Genomic DNA, 15,511 nt, shown 5'->3' on the forward strand with positions numbered 1-15,511 from the left:
CAAGTCCGCTTCCCATTTCGTCCTTTTTTTATCTCTACGATTATTTAGAAGTTTTGTAATGTCTTTTTAGCTCCTTACAATTTTTTTGCCTTGTACTTTTATGAAATAGCTTTTTATCTCTATTTCTTTGCTTATCACCTCTATGCTTCAAGCTACAAACAACAGAGATGGATGCTTTATTATGAAATATGAAGAAATGTCTACATGTTTACCTCTAATTATTTCAAATCTCCTCCTCTTCACTGCTAGAATGTGGTTGTATAGTGTATGAATTTGGGATCACGATATTCTTGAATAAAAAAAACATTTCTCAGAATGTTGCGAATGCAAAATAAGTTTTATTTTTCTACCACACAAAAGATTCAGAATTGAAATGTAAATTTCAATTCAATTCAAAACTTCACAGATGGAACCATACATTTTAACACTTGATCTTCGGTGACCTAAGCACATGGTTCTGGTTCCCCTAGTGTAGAAATGAGAACAGCAGAGCCCATCATTTCATCATGGTCCAGAATCCTGGAAAGGGAAAGACAGAAGTCATGGGACAGAAGAGTAAGTGTGTTCCTGGCGAAGGCCCTTGTACAATTTTTCCTGGAATTAGCTCCAAAAAAGTCCACTTAATCTATATTTGAAAAAGTCGAGTTAGATGCTTCCATCTACCCTCCTTCCCTCCTCCAGGAAGACTGGGAAGCATCGTTTTGTTTTTATTTGAGACAACTCTTAGGAAGGCGAGTAGCAGTGCCAGGCACTACATATATTGTCACTTATTTTCACTAATGTCACATATAAAATAGCACGCTGTCATGAAAATTAAGTGTTCTTAAAGTATCTGTATTGATATTTACCACTGAAGTATTTGCATCTCATCAGGTTCATTTAAAATTTTATCTAGCTCTGAATTTTCATTTGGTGTTTGGTAAATTACTAATTATCAATATTTAATCGCTGTTCTGTTGGGTGTTGGGGACCTCCATTCAAATGTCATCTGCATACATAACTTCCTGGCTAGAGGATGCAATTTTCAGCTTCTTTTGTGGCTACATGATAAATATGATGTAAGGCTAATGAAATTTTAGTGGATGTGATGTATGAACTGGGTCATAATCACATAATGAAGGTGATTGACCTCTACATTTTTTTTCACTTTAGCCAGGCAAGAACCAGGCTTTGTAGTTTTGTTCCATCATAAAACATATGTTCAAGAGCAACAACTCAGGAAAAGGCAGAAAAATGAGAGAGAGGAAACCTGGATACCTGAAAATGGATTCTTTCTTTGTGGATTGTCTAGCCATTAAGCTTGTACATGAGAGTCAGTCAATCATTTAATCAATCAACCCCAACCAGTAAATAAAATAAAACATTCTTTCATAGGACAGTGTTACATAAATCTCACTTAAAGCAGCTGGCTCAGTTCCTAATACAGTTATTATTCCAGATTGTCAAAATTCATAACTTTGCATTTCTATATTTTAAAAATTTAATGATCAGCCAAATATTAATTATTTTTTAATCTATTCATCTTTTGACACAAGGAGCTACTCCTTCCAGATTCTTCTACCCAGGAAGGGATTGTTAAACCTCTATTCCTTGGTTTTATTATTAGTGTCATCATCATCATATCTTTAATAAAATTACTATTGAAATAAAAATCATATATAGAGAAGATAATAAATATAGCTCATTAAATTTCTCCTATTTTTACTTTAGGTTTTACTTATTCTAAAATTAAATTGCAATAAATACTTTTTTAGCTGTATGGTCTATGAATTTTAACACATGTATAGATTCTTGTAAACACCACCACAATCAGTATCTAGAAGTTTGCAAATATTCTCTGTTGCTACTACTTTGTAATGACACTAATCTCCCACTAACCCCTGGCATATAATATTCTGTTCACCATTACTATAGTTTTGCCATTATGTGAGGGCCACATAAATTAGATACAAACTGTATGTCACCTTAAGACCATTTGAAGATATTTGCACCCAAATTGTTCCCTTTAAGATTCACCTAAGTTTTTGCACACATTGATTGTTTACTTCTTTTTATTATCAAGTATTATATTATATTATATGATTTCATTACTGGGTTACTCTTTCTCCTATTGAATGACACTGAGGTTGTTTGCAGATTTTGGTGATTATAAACAGAGTGACTATAAATATATATACTTGTTTTTACATGAACATACATTGTCAATTCCCTCTTATAATTACCCAACAGTGGAATATTGAGGTCCTATGACTGGTATTGATTATTCAAAACTGACAAATTTTCCCAAAGGGCTGCATCATTTTACATTCACACCAGAATTGTAGGAGAGTTCCCGTTGTTACACACTCCTAGTGTATTTTGATATTATTGTGATATTTTATTTTAGTCATTATTTCTCAAGTTAGTTTAAATTTGTATTTCCTTAATGTCTGTTGCTAATGAACATCTTTCATGTGCTTTTTTGCATACTTTATCCTCTCGATGTGGTGTCTATACATGCTTAATGACATAGTTGTTTTATTACTTCATAGTATTTTTTTTTGTTCTATACATGTCCTAGTTATAAGACCTCATCACTGTGTCATTATCAAATATGTTTACCTAATCTAAGTATTTTTCTTTTCATTCTTTCTGAAAACTCTTTTTTATTTTAACAAAGTCCAATTTATTATCATTTTCTCCCATGATGATTTGTGCTTTTGGTGTCATTTCTATGAGCACTTTGCCTAATCTTATTCACGAAGTATTTCTTCTAAATATTTTTTCTAAAATTTTACAGTTGTACAACCAGAATTTAGAGTTAAATTTTTTCTATACCATTGCTGGTTTAGGAAGAATTTCCTTTTCTTTTGCTTATGGATTCCCCAACAATCTCACTTCAGTTTTTCAAAATATTGTTCTTTTTCCATTGACTAGCCTTTATATCATTGTCAACCATCAGTTGACCATATGTGTATGGTTCTCTAGAACTTTCTGCATATGTCTATTGATCTCTTTTTCACTATACCATAAAAGTATACCTTAGAGTAAGTCTTAAAATAGGATAGTGTGATTCAACCACATTTAGTACTTTTTGAAAACTGTTTTGCCTCTTCAAGATTTTTGACTTGGTCATGTACATTTTAAACTAGTTGGTCTAGATCTACAAAAAGCCTGCCCGTGTTTTAACTAGAATGCTGGTGAATGTATAGATCAGTACAAAATCCACTTTTGTTATGCTTATTCTTATAGTCCTTAAACACGGTATGTATCCCAACATGGATATTTGATATATTACTATAAATGAGTTTTAGTTTGTTGCCTATGGGTTTTGTACATATTGCATTTAGATATTTATATTGGTATTTTGTTTCCTTTGGTAATGTGGCTAATTGTAATATTCTTTTGATAATTTTTACTTTCATGTTTTATATTGCTAGTACATAAAAATAAGATTGATTATTGGGTATTTTATCTGAATTCTGACTCCTTGCAAAACTTGCTTCTTGCTTCCTGGAGGCTTACTTTTTGTGTAGATTCCTTGAGAAATTTATATCCAGATCATGTCTTATGTGAACTGGGAAATCATCAGTCATTTTTATAATCTCTCAATGTTTTATTACTTTTTTATGATTTTGTACTACTTCTAGGAGTGCTGGAAATTGACATCGTTTCCTTGTTCCCCAGTGTTAAAATACTCAGCCTTTCAGTAAGTATAAGATTTTAATAGTAGAATTTTTGTAGACTATCATTATTATTTAAGTTTTATTTTAGTCTTAGTTTGCTGATATTTATTATAGTGAATTTGTTGGAGAAAAATACAGTGCTTACTGGGACACGGAGACTGATGTGACTATAGACAAAGAAAGAATTTATTGGGAATCTCTCCCAACAGAGGAGGTCTGAAGAACAGACTTCAGCCCGCCCCTGGAATGGGGGGATTTGAATTTATACAGAACTTTCCTAGGTGGGGAAATGATGGTGGGACAGAGTTGAGAATCCGAGTGAGGTGCAGGGACTAATGGGAAACCCTAGAGGTGATGATTTTCCCTGATAATGACTAGAAGATAGTGGGTTAGGGAGTTATGGTTTCTTGGAATGCTGCAGGAGCAGCTGTTTCTTTGATCTGTAGGAATTTTATCTCCCTCTGATATTCAGGTAGGGAAGGTTCCCATTTCCCTTTATTCCCATCTCTATGTGGTTTCTTTGTTTAACCTGTGGGGAAGTGCCATGCCCTTAGATGCGTAGGCTTATGGGGGACGGGGTTAGCCTTTTCCCATTGTATATCAGGGGGAACTGAGCTACAGCTTATTAATTATTGTAAGCTTCTAACAGAATGAATATTGAACTTTAGTAGCTACAAATTCAATTTCTTCCAGTTAAGGTTCTCTTCATTTTATTTATTTAAATTTGAGTGAATTTTGGTAGTTGGTGATTTTAGAGGTATTGTTCCATTTCATCTAACTTATCAATTTTATGTATATTTTTGGAAATAAAATAGACTTAAATACCTGTCTCCTTCATTTCCAATATTGGTAACTTAGGTCTGATATCTCTTTATCATTGCTAGTGGACTTAGGAATTCCAACATTGACAATTTACAGGAATTTGAATGAACTTACTCTCTACCACCTTTGAAATAGATTTTCACCTCCTCCTGGGTTTTCTCTTATGTGACTTAAGGCAGAAAGTGCTTTGCACAGTCCAGTTTGTCTAATTATTTTTCACAGGTTTCCAGTTGTCTGCTATCAGTTTCTCTGCTTTCAGGAATGATTATGGGAGCCTGAGCCTGAGATGAGTTCCCCAGCTCAGTCCCTCAGCCTGTAACCCCCTAGATTGGCACTGACATACATGAGCCTCAGTATGTATGCAGGGGCTCCCACACTCCCACTGGAATGGGACCAGGAACCCAAAATGGGAGCACAAGCTGGCTCCAGATCACATAGGGATGGGTTGGGGAGGAGTGTAGCAATTTGGCATTATTTATGACTTCCAAAAATAGATATTGGATTATGTTTGTAAACTGGTCTGTTCTTCTGGGTATGTTTGATTATATTGGATTCAGAGGTTTCATTTTTTCTATTAAATTGTGATTAGGGCTTTGATTGGGTCACATCAGTAGGATGTTCAGTCCTAGCCCTCCAAGGGGAGGGGACTTACGGAGTAAACCACATGGCAGAGCAGAAAGTGGAGTTTTGAGTTTTGATGTTGGAGTTTTCAACACTGGAGCCCCAGGAAGTAAAAACCCAGAGAAGCAGATACATGAGGAGGGAGAAGCCTCCATCAGACACAGCAGCCCTTCACCTGCTAATTTGTAGCTGACTTTGTGGAGAGAAATGGGCAGTTGATCCCAGAGAGGAATGAGCCCTGGGAGAGAGATGAGAATTATCCCAGCCTACAGTTGATATTGGAAGAAGCTAGGACCTCAGAGCCTTAAGGGAAAGAGGAAGAGGAAGACAAAAGCTGAACCCTTATAAATGTCGGCGGCCATCGTGCTCCAACACGTGGCAATAGACTTTGGTGAAGGAAGTAAATTATGCTTTATGGCCTGTTAACTGTAAGCTTCTAGCCTAAATAAATATCCTTTATAAAAGCCAACCAATTTCTGGTATTTTGCATTAGCACCCCTTTGGCTGACTAATACAGGGAGAAAGCAGCAATTGTGCCACAGGATCCCTTTAATTGCTTTTGAAGCTGCCTTTAGTTGTTTCAGCTCTTGTCCAGTTAGTGTAGACATTTAACTGTTTTTCATAGTTTTGAAGAAGTTTATTGTCTTTAGGATTCTTTTGCCACATTTGTTCAAATAAGGTGGAAACAGTGGACACCCTCAGAAAGACCCGCAGCAATCTTAGGTAGCTAATCAAAAGCAGTGGTTAGCAATCAGACCACACACCCTGGAATTTGGAAGATTTGTGCTTTATGTCTCACCCTGACACCAGCAAGCTGTGCCAGAAGCCCAAGCTGCTGGCCCCAGTGCCATGAAAGGCAGATAGGACTTTATCGCCACTGCAGGGTGGCTGGAAACCACAGGTATTTGCTGCAGTTTTGAGCCTTTTCCTCTTGCACCTCTCAGAATGTTGCACAGTGTTCCAATGGACTCCAAAGTTAAAAATAGTTGTTTCAGACAGTCTTGCATGTTCAGTACTTGTTTTGGTGGAGGGATTGTTTCCTGATGGGATTTTTTTCTTACCATAGTCTAACAATCCTTCCTTCTACCATGTTTCCGCTTTCAATTTTATTGAATTTCTGTTGTTATACATACTATTTCCTTCATTCCCAAGGTTTGGGTTTCTTTTCTAGTTTCATTATGTAGAAATTTATATCATTAAATTGAGTCTATTCTTATTTTCTAATATATACATTTGATGTTAGTAACTATCCACCACAAACTGAGGTAGATATATGTTTCAAATTTTAACATATTTTCTTCCCATTTTGTTCAATTCTAAACATTTCATAATTTTCTCTGGTATTTCTTCTTTAAACCATTGATTATTTAATATTCTGTTGTTTACTATCTTAGTATTTAAATAGTTTCTTATTATTTTCTTATTCATATTTTATTTTAATCCATTGTCTCACAGGAAAATTCTTTTTATGATTTCCTTTTTTTACATTATTGCAGGTTTGTGTCAATATTAAGTAAAGGTCTATTTTATGTAATGTGTGGCTGAGCAAGAGCTTGTGCTCAATTATGCACAAACTTCAATGCCATAAAAATGGGATTTCAAATGTGCTTTAATGCAAGGTCAGCTGGCACAGAGAGAGAACCCCAAGCAAAATCTGTCTCCCTGAGCCTAAAGAGTTTAGGGATTTTATGGGAAGTCATTCATTTAACAGAAGTTAACAACTACAATATTAAGTAAAAAATGGAACTAACCTAAATAACCATTATAATACTAAGTATAAACAACTACAGTATCATGTAAAGGAATAGAATTAAGCTAAAGTACCCATTACAATAACAAATTAAACTGCTGTTTTAAGCATTACAAATGTTCCTTCTTCACTTAAAAATATTTTTATTATGTGGTTTTTGCATGAAATGGTCCATAAATGTTAATGGTACAGCTTGGTTTTTCTATATGACTACTGGGTTTTGTTATACTGATCTTATTGATTACTTAAAGAAGAGTCTCAAAATCTCTGTGTCATTGTAGGTTTGTATTTTTATATTCAACTCTGTCAGTTTTTATTTTATGAATTCTGAAACTCTTTTTAGGTATGATATATGTTATATGTTTAAGATTGTTATGCTGAAATGCCTTACCCCCAGCGTGGGACATGACACCCGGGGATGAGCCTCCCTGGCAACGAGGGACCACTATCAACTACCAACTGATGATGCAACTGGAAAATGACCTTATACGGAAGGTTCAATGCGGATCAGCAGAATATCCCTGTCTACATAAAATAACATGACTTTAAAATGCTGTTTGACCTAAAGTAAGGGGGAAATGGAAAGGAGAAATGAGTTTATATGGCTACGAGTTTCTAAAAAAGAGTCTGGAGGCTGGCAGAAGGATTGCCCTTATGCACAACTGAGCAGAGTCAGAGAGACAGATAAAGCAGATACAACCCCCAGATATTGGTTCCTTTGAGGGCTAAAGAGACCCATGGGAGTTATGGTCATGGCCGATGGGGTTAACTACCAGGTCAGATGGCCCCTCTTTGGAAAGGGTGTTTATGTATGATGAATCTGGACTCAGATGGGATCTTCCTTCATAAGACTTTCATGCTAATGTGCTGGAGGTGCAGTTAATGTTGGGGTTTAAGTTATATTTAGGGGATTTGAATCTCTGGACTGACAATGTGATAGCCAGGTCCTGAGCCTCAACAGACTCCAGCACCTACAATCTGATTTATTGGACTTACCACACTCAGCTAAGATGGAGTTGAAGAAGGACAACCACCATACCATGGAGCCTAGAGTGATTACAACTGAAAGTGGGAGGATTGCATCCAGCATCCATGTGGAATCTGAGCCTCCTCTTGACATAGAGGTGCAATGGACACAACCAATCCAATGTCCACATAGAAGAGGTGGCATTGGATGGGGAAAAGTGGACATGGTGGCTGATGGGTATGGGGAAAGGCAGGAAGAGATGAGAGGTGGAGGCGTCTTTGGGACATGGAGCTGCCCTGGATGGTGCTTCAGAGGCAATCACCGGACATTGTAAATCCTCACAGGGCCCACTGGATGGAATGGGGGAGAGTATGGGCCATGATGTGGACCATTGACTATGAGGTGCAGAGGTGCCCAAAGATGTACTTACCAAATCCAATGGATGTGTCATGATGATGGGAATGAGTGTTGCTGGGGGGGGGGGGGGAGAGGTGGGGTGGGGGGGTGGGGTTGAATGGGATCTCACATATATATTTTTAATGTAATATTATTACAAAGTCAATAAAAAAATAAATTAAAAAAAAAAAGATTGTTATGCTGAAGCAGGCTAGTTTAGGGAATGAGAAGACAAATCTGGGGGCTGGCAGGAAACTGTAGCCATGAAACATGTGGCCATGGAAACCTGCCTGGACCCCACCTGAAGGAAAGACCCCCCACCAGAAGACTGCTGGAAGAAATCCAAAAGAATCCTCCATTTAGAATGAGATGTCCTCTGGGGTCAAGGGAAAGTCCAGGATAGTCAAGGGGACTTATCATGGGGCCCCCTCAGGGGAATTGACAGGTGGGATAATCAATCAAAACAGCAAACAACAGCAACCTCTCCCCCAAATATTAGTGAGTGGGAGGAATAATAAATGGTTTGAAAAACAAGTGCAGAGGCTAAGTTACTGTGCCCAGTTGTTTGGTCCAACACTAGCTTACTTGTTACTGTGAAGTTATTTTGCAGATGGGCTTTGTATTAAAATCTGCCATTGCATCCATAATCAACAAAGGAAGATTGCTTTCAGCAATTTGGGCAATCTCCTCATCTAATCGGTTGGAGGTCTTATAAGTGAGAGTAGAGTGTTTTTACCTCTGCCTCAACATGGATGCAGGCTCTTACTGGACTTTTTAGACAGCTATTTGCCCCTGGGGTATTCAGACTAAGGACTTCAACATCATTTTCATTAGAGAATCCAAATAGGAGTTTGTTCTGTGAAGTTCAGACTGGCCAGCCTCCCTATCATTTCTGTTTTTCTGAAGTAACCTGATTAATACAGAAAAGAGGCAAAATAAAGACATTTTCAGATAAAGTGAAATAAAGGAATTCATTGGTAACACACTCACTCTAAAATCATGGTTAAAAGAAGTTATTCAGATAGAAAGAAATATCTGCAATGCCTACTACAAAATGGAAATTTCATAGGGGCTAAAACTCTTCAGTGGGGATGGAATATCCATGTGCCAACACTCAGTTTTCAGAATGTGAGCATAGCTTCCTCATTATTCCAAATTTAGTTGGAATTTGAGAGAAGTCACCCAGAAGGGTCCAAAAGATTCAACCGAACAGAGGCTGTGCTTGCAGAAGGGAAGGGTCTGCATTTTCAGTCACTGTTTACCCACACCCCTGCCTCCTCCCTTAACTCTGTTGAAGGACAAGATTGTACCCAAGACTCCTCCATTAAACCTGGATGATTTGGGTAGTAGAGGTGCCCTCATCATAAAGTTGGGACTGCCATGAGAAGAGACTGTTTTCAGGCCTCTGTTCATACTGATGTATCATATCACATATCTACCTCCCTTTTAAATTTCGTTCTTTAAAATGGACCATACATAAATAATGTCAAACATAGTATTGCAGGGAAAAGAGTTTTTTTGTCCTCTTTTTAAACAGAAAATGCTGAGCCAATTATATATCCATATGTTTAAAAGTGAAACTTGATGCCTACCCAAGGGACAGTAATCAATTCAATATATTGATATAAATTTGAACTGAAAAATATAAAGCTTTTAAAAGATACTGTAAGAGAATATCTTTAAAAGATACTGAGTTAAGGAAATAAACACAAATCAGAACAGAAAAAAATCTAAACATGAAAAAATTGATCAATTGCAACATACTAAATAAATGAATTAATGAATTGTGTTCTTTAAAGACACTATTATGAAAGTATAAAAAGGTAGGTCAAAAATTGAAAGAAGTTTCTCAAGACTCATGTAACCAACAAAAATCTCATATAAAGACTCCAAAAGTCAATTCACCAAAAAAGGTCATGCAAAGGTCTAACAAACATTGAAAAACTTTCAACTTCATTAGTCATCAGGGAAATACAAATTAAAAACACAATGAAATACTTTTTCCATACCCCCTCCATTATCAACATAGTACATCTTTTGCTTTGATGTAAGAATATTACAATATTGCTGTTAGCCACAGTCCATAGATCACACCAATTGAATGTTTCCCATGCATCTCCATATTCCCTCCACCCTGCAATATTGATGTACATTTGCTCTAGCTCACAGAACAACATTCTTGTACCTGTACCATCAACCACAATTCTCATCCACCTCTGGCTTTCTTTTAATGCATGCTATGGACCATGGTTTGTAGTCATAGTCTGATGATATTATCCCATAATCTGAAACAAATGTTCTACCACGGTGTGGTGTGTTGGTGAAGAAGTGTTGTATGGAAATTCTACACATGTGCATGATTTGTTTTGTAAGTTCACAACTTCTTTAATAGAAGTATATTAAAACCAATAGAGCGGGTTGGGGGAAAATACACCAAATGTAACATATGGACTATAGTTAGTATTAATATCTTGATATTCTTTCATAATTTGTAACAAATGTTTCACAAAAATGCAAGGTGTTGGTGGTGGGTGATATGTGGGACCCCTGTAGGATGTTATGCATGTTTGTTTTATAAGTTCACAACTTTTATTACACATTTATTTTTATGTATGTTCATGTATAAGTGATGTACTTCAATAAAATTTAAAAAACCCAATGAAAGAGTACTGTAAGTCATTAGAATGGTAAAACTTTAAAATATGAATCCATACTGGGTGGTAGTGAAACTGTGGACCAACAAGGACAGTCATAGATGACTGGTGGCGGGTGAAAATTTGTACAACTACTTTCAAAAACAGTTTTGAGCTATTTTATTTGAAGATATGTATAACCTCTAAATAAGTAATTCCACTTTTAAATGCTCTCCAAACAAAGGTCAATGTCCATGTATAATAGAAGTATGAGAATCTGCAATTACTTCAAAGTGAAATCAGTGCAGCATCTATAAACAAGGTGAAATATTTATACAAACTCACATGTCTTGTGAAAGTCACACAAGTATATGTCTTCATATTAATTATTTAAATGAAGGTGAATTGTGTTATACCCAATCGGTCACTAATTTGGACCACCATTTTTCTAAGTCAATTATTTAACTTGGTAAAAAATTTTAATGGACTTTATCCTTTGGAACACTTTTAGCTTTACAGAAATATTTTCACAGAAAATGCAGATTACACATATTCTTACTTCCCAAATTCCCCCACTCTTTACAGTTTCTTCTATTATTAACATTTTGAATTAGTGCTGTATTTTTATTACAATTAATGAAACAATAGTGACACTTTAGTTTTACCTAAGTGTCATAGTTGGTATTAGGGTTTTCTCTTTGGTTGGAGTGTTTTATGGGTTTTTGACAACAAATACCATGTGCCCACCACAAAGTATCATACCCAATCGTTTCACTGCCTTAAATGTATGCTATACTCAAATTATAAATCAGCCCTCTCCCTATCTCATAGAGACCCTAATATCCATCTTTCTTTGTACTGCCTCTATACTTTTCTATACTTTTGTCTTTCAAAATGTCTTAAGTTCAATTTATAGGAGATGTAGCTTTTTCAGGTTGCCTCTTTTCACTTAGCAATATACATTTACTCAATATGCATTTACATTTCTTCAATGTTTCTTTATAGCTAGATTGCTCATCCTTTTGTATCTGAATAATATACTGTAGGGATTAACAGAGTTTGTTTATAAATTCACTTAATGAAGGAATGTTTCATTTCATCTAAGTTATCAAATTTGTGGGTATAAAGATTTTTATAATATTTTATTATCCTTTTAATGTACATGGGGTCAGGTTTGATGACCTCTCTCATTTTTTTTTAGGTTTTTTTTTATTGACTTTGTAATAATATTACATTAAAAAAATATATATATATGAGGTCCCATTGAACCCTACCACCCCCACCCCACCTCTCCCCCCCCAGCAACACTCCCTCCCATCATCATTACACATCCATTGCATTTGGCAAGTACATCTCTGGGCACCCCCGACCTCTCTCATTTTTTATATTAGTAAATTTGGTCTGATATAATATCGGTGGATAGGAAATGCAAATTAGACATTACATGATTGTAAGCAGTGCTTGAAGGACAATAATAAATAGATTGTGCATCCTACTAAGTTCAGAATCTTTCTCGAATCCATAACAAACCAAAACATGTTTATTTCAACATATGAAGAAAGCAATTTTTTTTTTCTGGATATCCAGAGCTCTTTTTGACTGATTTGGAAGTACTACTTCCCTTTATATTCACCTGAATCATATTTGTGAAGAAAATACTTTTGGAGAAAGATTAGAGGATGGGGAAAGTAGTAGAGTATCAGAGAAGTGATACGTAAGCTTGCAGGGTCCACAGTAGTTGTGTCACATCTAATGAATGTAAGTATAATATAATGACTATACCTCAGAGCAGGCAAAGGAGTGCCAACATGCTGGAGAACAGATGTCATAGTACAGAAATGCACAAGAAAGTTATAAACAACATATTCTGAAATTATATAGCTGTATTATCAAAGGGTACATGGCTAGTGACAGTTCTTGTCCATTTGAATTTAAAACATAAGAAGTCATTTTGGTCTCTTGAATTATACTGTCTCTCATGACTTTTTTTGCTTTCTACTTGAAATTTGGGTTTTGTGTGTCTTGTGAGATTTATCATTCATAGTTTATGATTCCTCACTAAAAATTTAATCATCATTCCATGTCCTCAATGCTCAGATATAAAAATATTCTGTAGGGAAGCAGGTATGGCTCAATCAGTTGGGCTCCCACCTACCATATGGGAGGCCCTGGGTTCATGTCTCGGTGCCTCCTTATGAAGGCAGCCTTGCCCACAACCTGTGGAGATCCACCAACCCGCATGCAGCATGCATCACAGAGTGCCACCCGGTTTGCAAGCACCATGGAGAGCTGACTCAGCAAGGTGTCCCAACAACAAAAAAAAGGGAGACAAACAAAAATGGAGAAAAATATGCAATGAATAGACCCAAAGAATGGACAGCAGGCAAGCTGCGGGGGGGGGGGGGGGGGGTTGGTGGTGGAGATAAATAAATAAATAATAAATACAGACACAGAAGAATGCAGAGAGAATGCACAGAGAAAGCAGACAGCAAGCAAACAGTCACAAGGGGGGATAAAAAAACAAAACAAAAAAAGCAAAAATAGTTTCTGTATTTCTATAATAGGAACTCATCTGAAAATTGATTTTTATTTAATATTTCTGTTTCTGAAAATGATATAATTTATGATCCATTTTGAAAAGAATTGACTCAAGTTGATGACATTTTAAATGGGAAGTTATGGAGAAGCGGACTTGGCCCAATGGATAGGGTGTCCACCTACCACATGGGAGGGCCACAGTTCAAACCCTGGACCTCCTTGACTCATGTGGAGATGGCCCACGTGCAGTGCTGATGCACGCAAGGAGTGCCGTGCCACGCAGGGGGTGTCCCCTGCGTAGGAGAGCCCCAAGTGCAAGGAGTGTGCCCCATAAGGAGAACCGCCCAGCATGAAAGGAAGTGCAGTCTGCCCAAGAATGGCACCACACACATGGAGAGCTGACACCACAAGATGATGCAACAAAAAGTAACACAGATTCCCAGTGCTGCTGATAAGGAAAGAAGCCATCACAGAAGAACACACAGTGAATGGACACAGAGAGCAGACAACTCTGGGGTGGGGGACGGCGGCGGGGAGGGGAGAGAAATTTTAAAAAATTAAAAAATAAAATAAATGGGAATTTATGGAATATCTATTATGCTCAGAAGTATGAATTTTATTGTAAGGAGAAACAAACAAGTTTATGCATGGACTTTCTGCCCAGTCATCACATAAACCAGTTACAATGCTAAGTCTATTTTTTTAGTAGAAGAGATATTTAAGTCATTTATTGTCATTATATGAACAAGCATTTAGAGGTTGAAATATGTAATTAAGTGCTTTCATAATTCTCTATAGCCAGACTCTAGTTAAGCTAGACTTTGAAATATAGGTAGAATTTAGACAGGTAGAGGGTTTCATTTAAAGCATAATAAAAAAAATTCAGGGATAGTGTGTGGTTACAAGGAGTTTCCTGCATACTGTCAATAGCTAGAAATGTATTTCAGTATTTTATCCCTCTGCTACTAGCTATGTAACTTATACTGTGCTACCTTTACTTGCGTTAATGTCATCTTACATGCCAGTTGAAAGGATTTAATGGAGACGGTGTCAAGAAAGTCTAATATAGTGAAGTTAGTATACAAATGCTTATTTTTATCTTTACCAGATTGAAAGAGTGTGTGGAGGAAACAGTAGGCAGAGGAATCAGGGTGACAGAAATGTATCATGCAGCAAGAAGTGGGAAATAGTATTGTATATTTAGGGTTCTGATAAATATATATATATCATTAAATGTTATCATGAAAGTCGGGTAAGAGTAAGATGTGGGGTATGTTACAATGTGAGAAGGGGTGACAGCAGCTATTTTCACAAACTCCAAAACATTTAAAAACTATTAACACAATGTCAGAAGTCAAAACAGTAAACAAAAGGAAGTTTTAATAAAATGAGAAGATTCTGAGGCCCCCAAAATATGATTTACATCAAAAGAAACAAAGAAGAGAATCATCTTATGAAATCCTGAGTAGTTTTATAAAACCCATCATCAAGCACATATTAGTCAAAAAAGTGAATGTTGTGATAAAATTGTGTGCAGTTTTTTAAATTGCAAAATTAATATTATGCTTACCAAATAGTGAAAATTGGAAGCTATGGGGAAAAGATGCTCAACTTCACTAACTACTAGGGAAATTCAAATTAAAACTACAATGAGATACCATCTTACACCCATTAGACTGGTGGCTATTATAAAAATGGAGGACTATGAGTGCTGGAGAGGATGTGGAGGAATGGAACACTCATCCAGGTGTAAGAAGGAATACAGTACAAACACATGGGATAACATGTGATGCCATAAACCTTGATGTCATAATATTGGCTTCTGCGAGTGTTGGACAGCAGGCCTTGCTCAGTAATACAAACACAATTTAGACTTTTCAACTAGATAAACTCAAAAAGCAAATATTAAAAGAGCAGAACATTAGTCACATATGGAGAAAAACATCGCAGATGATGGTTCCTAAAATCAGAAGTAGGAAGAGTTCCAGGGTTAGGAACTACAGGGTTAATGAACAAAAAATTGTTTTATTCTCTACAGATTTTATGCAAATCTATATAATGGTTGACCATATTCTTTGTAATCAAGTTTACCTTCCTTCTTTTACTGCAAGTATTGAAG

Source organism: Dasypus novemcinctus, chromosome 22, assembly GCF_030445035.2.
Source record: "Dasypus novemcinctus isolate mDasNov1 chromosome 22, mDasNov1.1.hap2, whole genome shotgun sequence".
In the NCBI taxonomy this organism is placed as follows: Eukaryota; Metazoa; Chordata; class Mammalia; order Cingulata; family Dasypodidae; genus Dasypus; species Dasypus novemcinctus.